This window comes from Arachis ipaensis, chromosome B3, assembly GCF_059453495.1.
Source record: "Arachis ipaensis isolate K30076 ecotype BB chromosome B3, ASM5945349v1, whole genome shotgun sequence".
NCBI classification, from domain to species: Eukaryota; Viridiplantae; Streptophyta; class Magnoliopsida; order Fabales; family Fabaceae; genus Arachis; species Arachis ipaensis.
In genome coordinates this window covers 78,994,265-79,014,134 of record NC_142438.1, presented here as the reverse complement: position 1 = coordinate 79,014,134, position 19,870 = coordinate 78,994,265, and the positions used below count along the sequence as shown (strand labels likewise).

The following is a 19,870-nucleotide window of genomic DNA, read 5'->3' as shown; positions in this document are numbered from 1 at the left end:
CATTCCAAGGAGAATTCAAGGATTCAAAGAACAGAGAAGTAAGTAGGAGACTAAGTTTGGTGTTCACACACCAACTTAAGACTCAGACACTTGCCCATACATAGTTGAGCTAACCACTCAAGTGCTTGAGAAGCAAGCAACTTCATCACTCTTAACAGGAAAGGAAACAAGGATTTTAGAAAGAACATGAAGCAACAACTAGGAGAAGAAGGAGAAATCAAATTGTTCCTGGCAACAAAGAGAAAACAAGAAATTTCACAAGGTGGTGTTGTTCCTTGACATTTCTTTAAAATGGGTAAACAAAAGCATGCTTGTTCTGGTATAAACTGAAATTGTTGAATCTGTCTGGAATGTAAAGTTTCTAGTATGTTTGTCTGTTTAGTGCTTTGAATAAAGTGAATGCCTTGATGTTTGGATATAACTTCACCTTCTTAATCAAATGCTTGCCATGCTTGTTCTGTTTCCAAAAATAAAAGAAAAGTTTGAACAAAAGTAACTTGGCTCAATTAGTGACAAATCAAGTAGAATTAAGTGGTGGTATGCATGCTTGATTGTCTAAGTCAGATCACTGGAAATAGAGTGTAGAATTATCATTTTTTGTGTAGAAATTGAAAACTTTCTATGGATCTTGATGAATAAATATCTTTGGCCATGAAGAAGAAAGAAAAAGAAGAAGAAAAAGCCACTGAAAAAGGGCAACCAAAAAGCAAAAAAAAAAAAAAATTGAGAAAATAAGCTAGGCACCAATGGTTTGAACTTCTGAGACAAATGCCTGTGGTGTTTATGTATTAAGGATATGCTTGGATGAATAGGTTCTGAGGAGTGTTTCAACACTTGGTAACTTGGGTTAACTAACCCGGGATTATCAACCAAAAGTCCATTATCAAGAGCAACCTAAATACAAAACATTTAGTCACACAAAGAGGTGCTGGGCACCAATGTCTCAAGAAGAAATGTGAACTAAAATGCCTGGAGTGGATATGTGTAGTGCACTGATAAGAAAAAGAAAATGCCAAAGGCTGGTGCAACACATGACACTAAGCAAACAAGGAGCAAAGAAGCTCTAAGAAAAAGAAAAGAAAAACAAAGAAGAGAAAAGTGCCAAGGACATAAGAGTAACAAGAGGCCATAGCAGTGTTTGATGGATGCAATGAAAAAGTGATAATCTTACCTGATAAGAATGAAAAAGTGATGCTGCAACTTTCTGCATAAAACCCTTCTGATGAACTTAAAGTGCTTACTAATATAGCCAATGGGATTGCTTTCTGTTCATGCTTTTTTCTCAAATAACTCAGGACTTGCTTAGGGACAAGCAAGTATTAAGTTTGGTGTTGTGATGCCAAGGCATCTTAGGCTAGTTTCACTAGCATTTTTCTGTTAGTTTTAGTGGTTTTATGCATTTTCTTGAGCTTAAAGTAACCAAGAATGGTTAAATGAATAACAAAGCAATGAACCATCCAAACAGTATGATTTTGATGCAAATTCCATGAGTTTTTAGTTATATTACTTGAATGCTATGAATGGAAGATTTCTCATGAAATTTTGCAAGACTTTGATGCAATTGTTTGGATGATTTCAGGGAAGAAGAGGCTAGGCAAGGAAGCAACAAAACCAATAAAGGAAGCTTGAATATCACATGTGGAGTTTAAGTTCCAGTTTAAGCTTAAACTGGAGCTTAAATGCCAGAATCATGAAGGCTAAGAAATGCTGGAACTGAAGTTTAACCTCCAGTTTAACCTTAAACTGGAGGTTAAACGCCAGAATGAAAGTCTCACCAAAGAAGCATTTCCACGTTTAACCTCCAGTTTAACCTTAAACTGGAGGTTAAACGCCAGAAGTGGGAAATTCACCATGGGAGCAATTCCACGTTTAAGCTCCAGTTTAACCTCAAACTGGAGCTTAAACGTGTTCGACACAAACTCTCACCAAAGAAGCATTTTCACGTTTAACCTCCAGTTTAACCTTAAACTGGAGGTTAAACGCCAGAAGGAAGAAAGGCACCAGGAGCATTCCACGTTTAAGCTCCAGTTTAACCTTAAACGTGTTCGACCAAGTTTTCTCCTCCAGGGTTGCTCTTTCCCCTCTTCCACGTTTAAGCTCCAGTTTAACCTTAAACTGGAGCTTAAACGTGTTCGACCTCCAGGGCTGCCTTTCCTATCTCCACGTTTAAGCTTCAGTTTAACCTTAAACTGAAGCTTAAACGTGTTCGACTAAGTGACCCTCCAGGGCTGCCTTCTTCCATTTCCACGTTTAAGCTTCAGTTTAACCTAAAACTGAAGCTTAAACGTGCTTCCACAAAAGGCATCACTGGAAGTGTCTGGCGTTTAAGCTGCAGTTTAAGCTTAAACTGCAACTTAAACGCCACTCTTGGAAAAGGTTTCTGGGCCAAAAATATTGCGGTTTAAGTTAGTATTTGAGCACAAACATTAACTTAAACTTACTCTGGTATGAAACCCAATTGAATATCATGGTTTATGGGATTGGGCCTGAAGGATTGATGAGTCTGAAATTTCAATTTGTTGAGTCATGTGTCATTATTTGATTATCACTAAGTTGGCTCAATGAATGTTACAGAATTTGGATCAGCAGCCTCATCAAGATTATGGATCATAAACCCAAGGCAAAAGGAAAGCAGGGAGAGGCCTCAAAGCCCAAGAAACACAACAGAAGCTCAATATAGAAAGTGTATAAATAGGATAGAATTTAAGTTAGGAAGGGATTTTATCTTCATTTTGGCTAGTTTTCATATCTTTGTAATTGAATTCAGAGCTATGATTCACTAAACCCCCTTTCATTGGGTTAGGGAGCTCTATTGTAATTCAATGAATCAATAATAGTTTATCTTCTTCTTCAATCTTTTCTCTTGAATTTTGTTAGAAAGCTTCTCGATCTAATTCCATTGGGTAGTTGTCTTGGGAAAGAAACTACCCATAATTGGAATCCTTCGGAACCTTGGGAAAGGAATGGAGGATTCATGCTAGAGAAGCTTTCTCACAGTGAATTGGATTGGGGTTTGGATGGATATTGTGACATGTAATCCTACCAAATTGTGGTTCATGAAACTGTGTGGTATAATCAGTGATCGAGCATCATCTCTTCTTATGAACATTTAAACCAAGGGATTGGGAATTTGTTTGTTTTTAGAGAGAATTGGTGAGCCATGGGATTGGGATCCAATCATATAAGATTGCCAAGCAAAATTAAATGAACGCATTGGTTGAGGAAGAGATAAACATGTTTTGATTCGGAGATCTCAATATCTCCTATAACCCAATGAATTCCCCATTTCTGATTTCCACTTTCTCTTTACATTCTGCAATTAAATTCATGCAATCACCCCCATTCCCTTTTAATTTCAGCAATTTAGCTTCTGCTCTTTACTTCATGCAATTTAAGATTCCGCCATTTCAATTTCTTGTCCTTTACGTTTCCCGCCAATTTTACATTCCGCAATTCTCATCTAAATTTTGATTCCGCTCAACTAGAACACACTTCTAATCCGAATTGCTCACTCAACCAATCCTTGTGGGATTCGACCTCACTCTATTGTGAGTTTTTACTTGACGATAACCGGTGTACTTGCCGGAAGGAATTTTGCCGATCGTGCAATTTCCTAAATCGTGGCATAACAAGTTTATGCGCATCATAAATCAACCACTAAACTAAAATTGCTCAATCCTTCAATCCCTGTGGGATCGACCTCACTCCCGTGAGTTTTTATTACTTGATACGACCCGGTGCACTTGCCGGTTAGTTTTGGGTATTTTGGGAGAAATTTATTTTTCCTCCAAAATATCTCATCAAGTTTTTGGCGCCGTTGCCGGGGATTGATTAGATTGACAATGATTAAGTGAGGTGGTAGTTTAGATCAAGCAATTTTTCTTTTCGGTTTCTTTAATTTTTGACTAACCCACTAACTGTTTGAGGTTTTGTCCCAACCGGCTACATCCAATTTTCAAGAGAATCACTGTATTTCCTATTGATTGATTTATATGTCACAGGGAAGAAAGAGTTTCTGAGAAAGAAGAATATCACAACATGAAGCCACAACTCATTACACTAATAGAGAACAATTGTTCCTATGGTGGAAATCCCTTGGAGGACTCTAAACAGCACCTATCCATTTTTCTGAAAACTTGTGGGGCTGTCAATCTCAATGGTGTAGACCATGATACCATTAAGCTCTTGTTATTTCCCTTCTCACTGAAGGATGAAGCGGCACAATGGCTTGAAACCTTTCCCCAAGGAAGTATAACTAGTTGGGATGAATTGGTTGCCAAGTTTCTAGCCAAATTCTCCTCATCCCAGCAACACATCAAGATGAAAGAAGGAGTACATCCATTCATACAAAGAGAGGAAGAACCACTGTTCAAAGCATGGGAGAGATACAAGAAAGCAAATGACAAGGTGGATTTTCGAGCGTTCTATGAAGGATTAACCTCCGAAACAAGAAAAGCAGTAGATTACTTCTCAGATGGCTTACTCAAAGCAACAGCAACCATCCAAGGAACTGCAGAGTTCAGTGACAAAAGAGCCAATAACCAACACTCATTTGAGACGCCACGGAATGCAATTTCAGAAAAGGAAGTAATGAATCTTGAAGGAGTAAGAGCAATCATGAATCAAAACAAGCAGCTACACCAGCAAACTCAGCAGCACTTGGAATCAATAGCTAGACAAATTGATTCTCTACATTCTGCCACAGTGAATGCATAATTTCCACCATGGAAACCACATTCTTATTTAAGAATGAGGGAATCTCAGCATCAGGAACAAAGGGACTTAAACTATAATAACCCCAACTTCCCAAACCTGCAAAAACACCACCCTGCCAACAAAAATCACTACACACTACCCCAATATACACACCTCCAACCCTATCTTACCTCACCACCTGCCCAAAATGACTTACATCAATCACCACAATTAACACAGTCACAACCAGTCCTAAACTTCCAAAAACTCTATGTTCTAGAAATGATGATGGAAAGGCTTATGAAAATTCAAGAAATGACACTAATAGAGCAGGAGGACATAAGGAAAAACTAGGAGGCATATCTCAAGAGAATTGAAAGGTACATGGAACAAATGGTTCAAAACCCTGCTAAACTGGGTGAGAGAGAGGGAAATATATCCCTAAGAGCCAATGAAGATGACTCAAAGAACAATGAAAAAGCTGCTGAGTTGAAAGGGAAAGCAGTTATGGAAAACAAGGAGAAGCCTACGGTGAGAGGAGGAAACCAAAGGCAACAGAGACCTCAACTTCCATGATCAGAGGATGAAGGATGTCAAGCTAGTGACAATAAAAGAGCGCTTGTTGGGAGGCAACCCAACCCGAGGTAGTTTTCTGTTCATAGCTATTTTAATAAAAAAAAGTTAATTAGTTTTATCTATAATGCAAGAAGCTAAGTTTGGTGTTGCACACCAAAACAATCTAAGGGAGAATGAAGGATTCTAAGTTTGGTGTTCCACCAAAATCTCATCATAAAACACACTCTCACCTTCTGCATAATGCTGGCTTCAAGCATGTTGGATAAACTAGTTAACTATTCTGCTGTTTCCTAGTTTCATTTTTATTGCTTTTGAAAAAGAAGAAAAAGAGTTTCACACATGGTTAATCTAATGCATCGGCAAGGTACTAAGTTTGGTGTTCCCACACCAAAGTAAGTTCAAAAAGCCCGCAAATAAATCATGCAAAGTTAACCATTTTTCAAGTGCTTGGGGAACAAGCAACTTTCAATATCATTGCAGAATGTTATACAAGTTGTTGGAGATTTGAACATCATCAAAAAGGAGAAAGATGAACATGAAGGTCAGCAACAATGATGATGAGAAGAAGGAAAGCAAGTAAACTTCAACAGGTTGTATTGTTAAGTCATTGTTTTGCATCAAATATTGCTGTAATTGAAAGTTGGATTGTATCCTTATCTGCCCTGCTTATCTGCATAGCATAGTTTTTTTTATTACCCCTGCATGCATAGCATAATTTCTTTCTTTATAATTCAATAAGCAAGGTGTCTGATCATTCACAACATTTTTATCTTCAAAACTTGTTTGTACTCAATTTTCAAGAAATGCATCACACGAAAGTTCTTTGAAAAGAAGGATTGAGGAATTAAACAATTTTGAGGCAAGCAAAAGATTAGGAGAAGTGGTGGTTCTAGTTGTATGATTTTGTATTGAGGTTGCATGCTTGTGAAAACTTGCATGGGAGCTCATAGGCGGGACATGAAGTTCAAAGAAGTATTGTGGAGATTCTCAAAAATCTATTGATCCAAGAAGCAGCAAACAAAACAAAAGAAAGAAAAGAAAAAGCAAAAAAAAAAAAAAAAAAAAGAACATAGCCCAAGGCTCTGAGCATCAATTACTAGGCAGAAAAAGAAAGAAAGAAACAAAAACTCAAAGAGTTGTTACCCTAGTAAATGCTTGTGGTTGAAGTGTGTCAAGGAAAGAGGCTTGAGCAAGTAAATCCTTAGGGGTGCTTTAACACCCAATACCTTAAAACCAACTGGTTTAGGAGTATTGATTGAAAGCTTATCTAAAGAGCCGCCTTGAGACATGATACTTAGAGTCGAGGCCAAAGCACAGAAACTATAAGCTGCTTCAAGGTGATTACATATAAAGAGGTCTCCATGATACCATTTGGATGAAAATCCTAAAGACCTACGACTCCCAATATGTAAGGACTAGTGAGCACTGAAGCCCTTGCATGAGCATATGATTTAGAGTTCACCCCACTGATACTTCATCACTTCACTCACTGTACTTTACAAGTGTTCCTCAATCCATCTTAATTGAAAGAACCTTGGAGCATAAATCTATTTCTTGCTTGGGGACAAGCAAGCTTTAAGTTTGGTGTTGTGATGACAAGTCATCCTAGCCTATTTTAACTAGTCTTTTTCTTTTGTTTTCATTAGAATTATGCACTTTCTTGAGCTACAAGCAAGCTATTTGAGTAGATTTTCATGTTTCCCTTGATTGAACCAACCATATATTAATTCATGCCATTTCATGAGGTTTTATGCTATATTTGTTGCATATTATGAAAGAATGAAGATCTCATGATTTTGAGCATAGCTTTGATGAGTTTGGTTGATTAATGATAGGTGAAGAAAGCTTGGAGAAAGGTTGAAGCAAAGAGGAATGGCTAGAAGTGAAGAGAGGACAATGGAATAAGTGAAATTGAACCAGGAAGCATGAAGTTAGCCCCAACGTTAGCCCCCTAACTTGGAGGCTAACGTTGGAACTTGAATTTTCCTCCCTGGCCATCCCACGTTTGCGCCAACGTTAGCCCCCTAACTTGGAGGCTAACGTTGGCACATGAATTCCTCCCTGGCTATCCAATGTTTGCACCAACGTTAGCCCCCTAACTTGGAGGCTAACGTTGGCACATGAATTACAAAGGGAGAAGGGCCAACGTTTGCGCCAACGTTAGCCCCCTAACTTGGAGGCTAACGTTGGCGCCACTAGCACACAAGGTATTGCCAACGTTAGGGTCAAAGTTAGACCCCTAACGTTGGCACCAACGTCCAAACCAGAAAAATGTGCCAACTGATATGAAAAGTTGGAGCCAAAGTTAGACCCCTAACTTTGGCTCAAACTTTTGGTCCAACTTTTGCTAACCTCAAAACCGGTTCAATTGGTTCACTTCGGTTCTTCTCCAAACTTCAAGAGCAATCAACCAAGGCCTCTTTCAACCCAATTCCACCAAGAGCAAAGGCCCAACTCAAGGCTTGAAGATTATTGGAAGAAAGTGTATAAATAGGATAGAATTCAAGTTATTCGGAGAGCTTTCTTTTTAGAATTTTCATAATAGTTTTCGGAGAGCTTTTGAACTTGAGTGAACTTTAATTTCTTGCTTTCATTGCTTTCAATTTCATTTTACATTTGTCTTGGATCTTGGATTGGAGAATTGAAGAAATTCTGTTTCAATCTCAATCTTGGATCTCTCTGTTTCTTTACTGTTAATTGAATTTCATTTCCGGTTCATTGTTCTTCATCTCTTTTCTTTGCAATTTACAATTTCCTTGCAATTGTTCTTGTTGGATCTAGGAAGGCATTGAGATCTAGACTTGGTTTTCTAGTCTCTGGGTCCTGAGATCTAAATTTCCCATTTCACTTCTCTGTTTACTGCTTTCTATGTTCCTTTACTTTTCTGCTTCATATCCGGTTCAATCCCAATTCCCTTTCTCTCTTCTGTTTGATGCAATTTAATTTTTCCTTGTTTAAATTCTGCAAATCCACATCCCAATCCCCTTTACATTTCAAGCAATTTACATTCCTTGCACTTTAAGATTCCGCAATTTACATTTCTTGCACTCTAAGTTTCTGCCATTTAATTTCTTGTTCTTTAAGTTTCAGTCATTTATTTCTTGTTCTCTTTACTTCAATGCAATCTAATTCTGCAAGTCACAAAACCATCAACCAAATCTTGATTCGCTTGACTAAATCAACCACTAAACTAAAATTGCTCAATCCTTCAATCCCTGTGGGATCGACCTCACTCCCGTGAGTTTTTATTACTTGATACGACCCGGTGCACTTGCCGGTTAGTTTTGGGTATTTTGGGAGAAATTTATTTTTCCTCCAAAATATCTCATCACTAACGTCCTGAGTCAAAGTCCCTGCCTACTTCACCTTTTCTCTCTGCAAGCAAAGCTAAGCCCAATGAAAAGGATAACTGCTTCAAACTCAAGATTCAGAGGCCCATACCCAAGCCTTGAAGAGCCAACTAGAAGATCAGAAGAGTAGTATATATAGGAGTAGCTTTGAATTAGTTAGGGAGTTGGAAACTTTAGGGAGCCTTTGGCATAGAACTACTCTCTGTATTTTACTTTTTCTGCACTTCTAGTTTTACTTTCATCATGTATTCTCCATCTTGGTTTTCATTTTCCAAAGCTATGAACAGCTAAACCCCTTTCATTGGGTTAGGGAGCTCTGTTGTAATTTGATGGATCAATATTAGTTTTCATTCTCCTTCTTCTATCTTTTCTCTTGATTTTACTAGAAAGCTTTCGATCTTCATCCAATTGGGTAGTTATCTTGGAAAAGAAGCTATTCATACTTGGATCTCTTCAGAACCTTGAAAGAGAAATGAAGAGATCATGCTAGAAATGCTTTCTCATGCTGGACCAAATTGGGTTTGGATGGATATGTGACTATAATCCTACAAACACTTGATTTGGGAAATGCATGTGGTATAATCAGTGACCATACTTCATCTCTTCTCATGAGTAATTGACCAAGGAATTGGCTATTGATTAAGATTTGAGAGATTGAATTACCAAGAAATTGGAATTCGATCACTTAAGATTGCCAAGGAGATCAATGAACGCATTGATTGAGGAAGAGATGAAAATGAACTTGATCCAGAGAATGCAACATCTCCTGAGCCCAATGAACTCCCCATTTTTGATCTTACCCATTCTCTTTATTTTCTGCCATTTACTTTTATGAGCAATTACCCCATTCCCGTTTAAGATTCTGCAATTTACTTTCCACCATTTACATTCAGCTCTTTATTTCTAGCATTTACTGTTTCTGCTATTTACTTTCCCGCCATTTAATTTTCTGCAAATCTCAAATCAAATTCTGGCTCGCTCAACTAGAACATTTCTCTAATTAAAGTTGCTTGATCAATCAATCTTTGTGGGATTCGACCTCACTCTATTGTGAGTTTTTACTTGACGACAAATTCGGTACACTTGCCAAAGAAAATTTGTTGAGAGACAAGTTTTGTGCGTATCAATGGTTCACCAACGTTGCCCTCAATATTGGCACCCACATTTTTCCTTCAAGAACGTTGCCTACAACGTTGGTGGATCAACGGTGCCACCAACGTTGCATCTCCCTCTCTTCTTCAATACTTTTTACTCTATTTCTTCCTCTTCTTTCTTGCTTCTTTCTTGCCTCAATCCACCTACAATCAATCAAACAATTGCCTCAAAGTTTGCTATAATCATGAGATATTTGCATCATTCATAACATCTAGTAAAAGTAGCATAAAACCTTATGAAAAAGCACAAAAATAACCATGTTTAATTGACTTGGGAATACATGAAGTTTCAACCCAAATACTTACTTATTGTGCAAGAAAGTGCATAAAACCTAATGAAAATAAGTGAAAAATGCCTATGAAACTAACATAAGATGACTTGTCATCAAGTATATAGTATACCTTGCATGAGTATAGATAGTTGCATTCAATAAGTTGATTATCCCTTTGATTATTCTCCTTGTTTTGTTTAGCATGAGGACATGCTATTGTTTAAGTGTGGGGGAATTGATGAGTCCATATTTGATGATATATTTTGACTCAATTTGGATGGATTCTAGCATATGAACTCACACTTAAGCACCAAAATAGCATACTTTTGTGTTTTGTCCCCAATTTGATCCTAAATGTAAAAACATGCAATGTTGTGCTTGAAATGAGCAATTTAATTCCACTTTTATTCCATTTGATGCCATGACATGTTCGTTGAGTGATTTCAGGCTTTAGAGGCAAGGATGGATAGCCAAAAGTGGAAGAAAGCATGTACAAGGGAGAAAACATGAAGAAAACAAGGAAAAGCACACACAGCGAAATGTGTGTGCGCACAAGCACCTATGCGTATGCACAGGTCAACTTTCAGCCAAGTGTGCGTACGCACACATCTGTGCGTATGCACAGGACCCTACACGTGATTTCATTAAAGAAACATGTGCTTCGCGATTTTTGAGGCCTCTTGGCCCATTTTGGAAGGCTAGAAGGCTGAAATGAAGTGCTATATCAAGGGGGATTGAAGTCATATGAAGGCGTTAGAGTAGAAGGCCACATTTTTACATTTTTAGCATAGTTAATTAGGAGTAGAAGTAGTGTAGAGTGGAGAGCTCTCCTAGGATTTATGTAGTTTTCATGTAGCATTTTATAACAAGCTTTAATCTTGGATGTTGATCAACTCTTTTGTAAGTACTCTCAATTTCATCTTTAATTATAGCGCTTTTACTTTCATTTCCTTTGCTTCAAGTTACCTTGTTCATATTTGCAATTTTGAGTTTCTTGAAGTTTTGATTGATGAATTTAGTGTTTTATGCTTCCTTTATGCTTGATTACTTGTTTATATTTGGTTTTGTGAATAGTTGGTTATAGTTTTCTATTCTTCTTTGCAATTTTCCATGCTTTACTTTTATGCACACAAGGTGTTTGTGAAAATGCCTACTTTAGATTTTGAGTAGATTTTCCCACCTTGACTTGAGGTTTGAGTTCCTAGGATACTAGATTCATAATGTCTGACATTTAGTGATAATTCTTGGGTAGTTAGTTGACTCTTGTTTCCATTGACGCTAGCTTTTTATCAACTAATTTGGTCAGTTAGCTAGGACTTATGGATTAAGGTCAATTATGCTTGCTTGACTTACTCCTCGATGTTAGGGGTTAACTTAGCGAGATTAACTCATGATAATTACCATAATTGTGGTTATGGTAATGATAGGATTCCTTGGATTCTCTTATTCCCAAGTCAAGGCTCTTCATGCATTTACAGCATTTTCACTAGTTTAATCCTATCTTCCTTTTTACTCGCTTTAATTCCGATTTTGATTATCTCTTTGTCCAGTTATTGCTTAGTTCTTTTAATCTTTCGTTTTTTTATTTCAAATCCCCATATTTTCACAACCGAAAGCGTAATACTTTCAATTGCATTCCTAGGGAGAACGACCCGAGGTTGAATTACTCTCGATCTCGGTTTATAATTGATTTGAATTTAAACATTTGATTTGGGAATTAATTGTTGGTCTAGACTATACTTTCAACAATGGAATTCTATTTTGTGAAAAACTAGATCAACGATAAATACCTCTTATTAAGGGCGTTAAACACCCAGTGAGGGCTTCCTTACTGGCGTTCAACTTTGACACTCTATTCGGAGTGTTTTGTTTTCACTACTGTGAATTCTGTCTCTTGACTGATGCACATGATCATGACTCTAATAACTGAAAGAAAAATAAAATGAAAATAAATGTTGTTGAGTAAGGTTGAGTTGCCTCCCAAAAAGCGCTTCTTTAATGTCATTAGCTTGACCTTTAGCTCCTTATGGAGGTGAGTATGGGCTCAGATTTTCGCCATTGACAATGAATTTTTTCTTCCTATCCTCTCATGAATGAGCTCTACATGCTATAGAGATAGGACACGACTCACTGTATGTGGTAAGACTGGCTTCTTAGTGAAGACAACTCTCATGCTAGGTGAGAGGCCTTCAGTAGGGACTTTCTTGTCCCTCCAACCTTTAGGTACTTTTTTTAGTACCTTTGTGCTTAGAGCTTGTTGATGACTACCCAACACCAAATTTGGAATTGATGTTCGGGGGCTCTACAGAGCTCTCCACAGAAAGAGAGTGTTGGCACACTAGGTGTTGCACAGTTATCTCTCTTTTAGATGGAGAATTGGGATGAGGCATCTTGAATAAGTTGTGATCCTCCCCTAACTTTATGGTTAGTTCTCCCTTAGCCACATTAATGATAGCATTAGATGTGGCTAGGAAAGGTCTTCCAAGGATGTCACAGTCATCTTCATCCTCTCCTATGTCCAAGACAATGAAGTTTGCAGGGATGTAGTAGTTTTCAACTTTAACCAAGACATCCTCCACTAAGCCATACGGCTTCTTCATGGCCTTGTCTGCCATCTCTAATGAGATATATGCAGCTTGTACCTGAAGGATTCCCAACTTCTCCATTACAGAGAGTGGCATCAGGTTAATGCTTAACCCTAGGTCAAACAGAGTCTTTTCAAAGTTCATTGTGCCTATGGTTCAAGGAATCAAAAAGTGTCCAAGATCTGCAAGCTTCTGAGGTAGTTCTTGTTGAACCAAAGCATGGAGTTCTTTGGTGAGTAGTGGAGGTTCTTCATCCAGAGGCTTTGTTCCAAATAACTTGGTATTTAGCTTTATTAGAGCTCCTAGGTACCAAACAACTTGCTCTTCCCTAGTGTCTTCATCCTCATCTGAGGATGAGTAGTCATGAGAACTCATGCACTGCAGAAGTGCATTCAAAAGAACCTCTCTGGTCTTTATGGTTTCCTTTGGTTCTAGGCTAGAGGGTTCTTGAGTGGGATTTAGGCACTCAAAGGGTGTGCTCTGACTGGCGTTCAACGCCAGCTCTGTTAGCTTATTGGGCATTGAACGCCCTTGCTGTCCACCTTGACTGGAGCCTCTAGCATTATGCGCGTTGAACGCCCAGCAGGGATGTCCTTGCTGGCGTTCAATGCCAGCTTCCCTGGGTAAGTGGGCGTTGAACGCCCAGTGAGGGGTTCCTCACTGGCGTTCAGCACCAGAATGGCTGCTTGGTTGGGCGTTGAATGCCTAGTGAGGGGTTCCTCACTGGCGTTCAACACCAGAAAGCCTACCTGGTTGGGCGTTGAATGCCCAGTGAGGGGTTCCTCACTAGCGTTCAGTGTCAGAAAGCCTGTGTGTTTGGGCGTTGAATACCCAACCAGTGCTACCTAGTTGGCTTTTGATAAACCCTATTTTATGGTTTATCTTGTGCTCAATCGAGTGGTTTTTATCAAGTATTTGCACACTTATTCATACTAATTGCATGGTTTTACATTTTCCTACCTAAATTTTGTGCTATGATTGAAAACATGTTTCTTTGGCCTTAAATTGCTAATTAATAATCCTCTCTTATTACCATTCGATGCCTTGATATGTGTGTTAAGTGATTTCAGGGTTTATAGGGCAGGAATGGCTGAGAGAATGGAAAGGAAGCATGCAAAAGTGGAAGGAATACAAGAAATTGAAGGAATTGCAAAGCTGTCCAGCCTGACCTCTTGGTACTAAATCGTCCATAACTTGAGCTACAGAGGTCCAAATGAGGCGATTTTAGTTGCGTTGGAAAGCTAACATCTGGGACTTTAAGACGATATATAATTTGTTATAGCTGCTTTGAAGATAGGTGACGCACACGCATGGATCACGCATACGTGTGACATGGAGAAAATTCAATCCACACGTACGCGTGAACGACGCATATGCGTGACTTTGCCGCGTGCTGGACGTATCAGAAATCACTGGGGGCAATTTCTTGGCTGTTTTTGACCCAGTTTTCGGCCCAGAAAGTACAGATTAGAGGCTACAAAGTGGGGGAATCAATCCATTCATACATACACTTCTCATAATTCACAATTTTAGGTTTAGATGTAGTTTTTAGAGAGAGAGGCTCTCTCCTCTCTCTTAGGTTTTAGGATTAGGATTTCTTCGTCTTTTCAATTCCAGGTTCAATGTTCCTTTAATTTATTTTCTCTTCTACTTTTATTTATTCTATCACTTAGTTGTTTATTTTTTCCAATTTGATTTATGAACTTTCCAATGTCAGACTTGATTTTCTTTATTTAATACAATTTGACATATTTCAGATTTATGATTGCTTTCTTCTATTTATGATATAAATAATTTGGATTTTTCCCCTTTTGGCTTTGGTTGAGTAATTGGTAACACTTGAGTTATCAAACTCCTTGTTGATTGAAAATTGGAATTTGCTGGTTGATCTGGATCCCTCTAAAGCTAATCTTTCCTCAGGAGTTGACTAGGACTTGAGGAATCCCATTGACTAGTCCACTTGACTTTCCTTTATTTAGTAAGGGTTAACTAAGTGGGAGCAATAAACAATTCTCATCACAATTGATAAGGATAACTAGGATAGGATTTTCAGTTCTCATACCTTGCCAAGAGTTTTATTAGTCATTAATTTAATTCTTACAATTTACTTTTTCTTATTCCTTATTCAAAAACCCCAAAAAGATAATCTTCCATAACCAATAATAAATACACCTCCCTGAAATTCCTTGAGAGACAACCCGAGGTTTAAATACTTTGGTTTATTAATTCTATTGGGTTTGCTTTAGTGACAACCAAAACTTTTGTACGAAAGGGTTCTCTGTTGGTTTAGAAACTATACTAGCAACGAGAATTTATTTGTGAATTTCTTTACTAGCAGAAAATTCGTTCGTCAGCATTCAACGCCAGCTTTTCTACCAGGATGGGCATTGAACGCCCAGTGAGGAGTTCCTCACTGGCATTCAGCGCCAGGCTTACTGCCATTATGGGCGTTGAACTCCCAGTGAAGGCTTCTTTACTGGAGTTCAACGCCTTCCCAATCTCCCTTGTTTTAGCCTCTACCTCCATGGTTATGGCCTTGCACTCTTCTCTTGGATTCACCTCAGTGTTACTGGGAAGAGTGTCAGGAGGAGTCTCAGGGATCCTTTGGCTCAGTTGACCAACCTGTACCTCCAAGTTTCTAATGGAGGACCTTGTTTCATTAATGAAATTATGGGTGGTCTTAGTGAGACTGGAGACAAGAATGGCTAAGTCAGAAAGGCTCTGCTTAGAGGTCTCCATATTCCCTTGAGAAGATGGAATTGGTGGTCTGTTATTGAACCTATTCTGGTTCCTTCCACCTTGATTGAAACCTTGCTAAGGTTTCTGTTGATCCTTCCATGAGAGGTTAGGATGATTCCTTCATGAAGGGTTGTAAGTGTTTCCATAGGGTTCTCCCATGTAATTCACCTCCTCCATGGTAGGTTGATCAGAATCATAAGCTTCTATTTCAGAAGAAGCTTCCTGATTACTGCCAGCTGCAGTTTGCATTCCAGTCAGATGCTACGAAATCATATTGACTTGATGAGTCAATATCTTATTCTGAGCCAGGATGGCATTTAGAATTTCAACTTCATGAACACCTTTATTTTGAGGGATTCCATGGTTTACAGAATTCCTTTCATAAGTGTACATGAACTGGTTTTTTGCAACCATCTCAATGAGCTCTCTTGCTTCTACAGGCATTTTCTTCAAGTGAAGGGATCCATCTACAGAGCTATTCAATGAAATCTTGGATATCTCATACAAGCCATCATAGAACATGCCTATGATGGACCATTCTGAGAGCATGATAGGAGGACATCTCCTTATCAATTGCTTGTATCTTTCCCAAGCTTCATAGAGGGATTCACCTTCTCTTTGTCTGAAGGTTTAAAATTCGACTCTAATCTTTCTCATCCTTTGAAAAGGAAAGAACTTAGCCAGAAAAGCATTAACTAGCTTTTTCCAAGAGTCAAGACTCTCTCTAGGTTGGGCATCCAACCAAAATTTAGCTCTGTCTCTTACTGCAAAGGGATAGCACATCAGCTTATAGACTTCAAGATCTACTCCATTAGTCTTTACAGTATCACATATCTGTAAAAACTCAGCTAAAAACTGATGTGGATCTTCAATTGGAAGTCCATGAAATTTGCATTTCTGCTGTAAAAGAGAGACTAACTGAGGTTTAAGCTCAAAATTGTTAGCTCCAATGGCAGGTACTGAGATACTTCTAACATAAAAGTCAGAGGTAGGCATGGTGAAGTCACCAAGGACCTTTCTTGGCTCCTCTTGAGGTTCGGCCATGTCCTCTGTTTCTTGCTCAAAACTTTTTGAAAGGTCTCTTCCAGAGTGTTGTGCTTTAGCTTGTTGTAAACACCTCCTTAGAGTCTTCTCAGGTTTAGGATCAGGAGTCAAGAGGGGTTCTTTATCCCTGTTTCTGGTCATAAATAAGAAGAAAAGAAAAGAACGATGGAAAAGAAGAAAGCTCTTTGTGCCAATTGGCAAGAAGTTTCTCCTTAAAGTCAGATGTGAAGAACGAAGAGAGAATAATAGAGAAAAGTGAACATGGAAGAAGGAAAAGAAGAAGAGTTTGAATCATAGAGATGGGAAGAGAGGAAGTATAAATAGATAAAATAAATAAGAATTAAAATATTTTTTATTTTATTTATTAAATAATTTTCAAAAAATATGGTTAATAATTTAAAAAGAATTGAAAATTAGTTAATGAATTTTCGAAAATAGAAGAGAGAGAAGAGGAAGAATTTTTCAAAAATTAAGAGAGATGAGAGTTAGTTAGGAGGTTTTGAAAAAGAAGAGAGATAGTTTTCGAAAATTAAGGAAGGGAAGAGTTAGTTAGGTAGTTTTGAAAAAGAAGAGAGAGAAGATAAGATATTGATTCATGAAGGATTATAATATCTCCAATCCCTGATGAATCATTTTCTTTGAATTTCTTCAACTTAGATCTCTCTAATTTCACTGCAATTTATATTTTCCATTCCTGTTTTGATTCCTTGCACCCAATTCCCTTTATAATTCATGCAATTTAAGTTTTCTTGCCATTTAAGTTTCTACACTTCTACTTTCATGAAATTTAAGATTCAGTTATTTACCTTTCTTTCAATTTAAGTTTAAGCTCTTTTAATTTCTTGCACTTTAAGTTTCAGTCATTTAAGCTTCTTGCCATTTACTTTTCCGTCTATTTACATTCTGCACTCTAGCTTTCTTGCAATTTACGTTCTGTCAAACCAATTTCACTCAATTTACCAAATATTAGCTTAACTAAATTCATCACCATACTAAAGTTGCTTAATCCATCAATCCCTGTGGGATCGATCTCACTTTCGTGAGTTTTACTACTTGATGCGACCTGATACACTTACCGATTAGTTTATGTGGAATCGATTTTCCCTCATCATGTTGCTACGCCACCGTCACCATCGTCATCTCCGTGCTTCTCATCATCGTCTTCTCTGTGCTCACATCGTTGAATATGTATGTATTGATTTCTATTTGGTTCTGAAATTTCAGAGGTTTAGGGTTCCGATTTCAGGTGTTATAATTTGGGAGTTTTAATCTATGAAATATGGGTTTGTGAACTGTGATTTGATAACATGCATGATGTTGTTGATGAAGATGTGTGGTATTTTAGGGTTTGTGAACTGTGACTTAATATACAGCTTGTCTATTTTCTCTGTATTTTTGTTTGTGAGACTGAATCCAAATGCAGCCTTAATACCTAAGCATGTTGAGGATTAATAATTTTTTTTGTCCAAAATTGCGTTTCATTTTCTATGATATGCAACAAATTTTGGGAAACATGTTATTTATCTAAACTGACCAAGAGTTGAATGGCACTCTTGTTAAACATTAGGCTTTGGATATCTTTGAAGAAATCATTATTGCTCTAGCTTCTTGTTTTGGAATAGATTCCTATAACTTGGCATTGGAGTCTCAGCTCAAATATTCTAATCACACTCTTTCATAAAACTCGCATTCATGTATAGTTTCTGATTGTCTTCTTGTTTATTACGGACTCAACAAGTCACTCATAGAGGGAATAAAGAGGGAAGAGAGGAATTGCTTGTAGTGTTACTGAGCCACATTCAGATCTTGAGGGTGACAATGAGGAGGTACTTTCAGTTTGCTTTGGGTTGGAGAATTTGTGAGTTAGTTAATTTGTTGTAACTGTCAAGTTAGTTAGAAATAAGAAGTTAGTTTATTTCATATTTTGACAATTTGCTGCACTATATCTATTAGACTAGCATCTGTTATAACAGTTATTTTAGTTTCAGAAGTTTGTGTCGATTAATTTCAAATTCTGATCATTGTAGAACTTGATAGGAAGGAATTTGATTCAAGAGCTGTAATCTTGAATGTTTCTAAATTCTAAGTGGTTAGTTCAGTCCCCTATTGCAGCTCTTTTCCATTTCTTGAAGATAAGTATTGTTCATAAGTGTAGTAGTGGTCGTACTAATTAGGTGAGTTGCAGAAGGATCTAAATGTGGGTATAGATGGTGAACTAGTGAACTAGTGAAGTCAAAGTTTATCAAGTGATTGCCCTAATTTCCCAGATTATTTATCCAAATGGGGTTCCATCATCATTATTATTATAAATAAGAAACGGCTTGCGTGCAAATCCAGTGTGAGAAAGCAGAAAGCTTTTTGAGAAAGAGTGAATATTGGATAGCAAGGTCAACAGGGTTTCACATTCAGAAATCAGAGAACGAATGTAGGGCCATTCTCTCCCCTGAGTAGTTCAGGATCCTAGGCCAAAAGGGAACTGAGTATGAATTCAATTCCCCAACCTTTTCTGTTCTCATTGTTTTGAGTTATTTTAGTGCCATTTCTTAGAATCATTGGTAGTTTTTGGAAAATATATATCTGGGTTTAAACACAATCTAAGAAGTTCTTTTTAAGACATGAAATTGGTTATAAAGTGAGTTGAGTTGAGATTTAAGAATATGTGACTGCAATGGGAACTTGTGCAAATTGAAGGGTACTGGAGAATATAACAGGTTCTATGAAGAAGGGGTTTACAACTGTGCTGGGTGTGCAACTCCTCTTTATAGGTCTTCCACTAAATTTTACTCTGGTTATGGTTGGCCTGCTTTCTTTGAGGGTTTACATGGTGCCATCAATCGCTCAGTGAGTTCTTTTTCTTATTCAATATTTGGATATTCATCTCTCTTTTTTTTTCCTTCGCTAACATTGATTGAATAAACCACTTTCAGTCGGACCCAGATGGGAGGAGGACTGAGATAACTTGTGTATCATGTGGTGGCCATTTGGGTCATATTTTCAAAAGAGAGGGGTTCAAGACACCCACTGATGAACGTCATTGTGTTAATAGTGTTTCCGTTAAGTTTATTCCAGCTAATTCTGCTGCTTAACCATTATGGCCTATGTGTTGAAAATTGAGAGAGCCTTGTGTTTTCTTTCTCATTTGTTCTCCCATTTGATAGGTTGATGCTTAGAGAGCCTATCATCGAAATGCCCTTGTCATTCTAGAGAAACTGTATACTGAGGTTAGCCCTTGTAGCTTGAACTATAAAAATGAGAGTCAAGATTCAAGAACTATGTTTAAAGATAGATTTTATACTTTTGTATATATATATAGTTTCACTGTCTTTTGTATTTAGTAGCTTTTGGGAGTGGATGCATGAGTAGATATTGCGAAATATGGTATGACAGTATGACCATCTTTTCCTTACTCCCTGTATTGCTATGTACTAGAGAGATTGTAATAGAAACTGGGTAAA

The 19,870-nt window shown here is 37.7% G+C and overlaps 1 non-coding gene and 1 pseudogene across 1 annotated transcript; both read left to right on the top strand.

Annotated features, from left to right (window-relative positions):
* Positions 1-19,601, top strand: part of LOC148571251 (peptide methionine sulfoxide reductase B5-like) — a 50,892-nt pseudogene extending 31,291 nt beyond the window's left edge.
* LOC148571252 (small nucleolar RNA R71) lies at positions 15,919-16,022 on the top strand. The gene has a single exon (XR_015908049.1). It is a non-coding gene; the product is annotated as a small nucleolar RNA R71 (small nucleolar RNA).
* Positions 19,602-19,870: the final 269 nt, after the last annotated feature.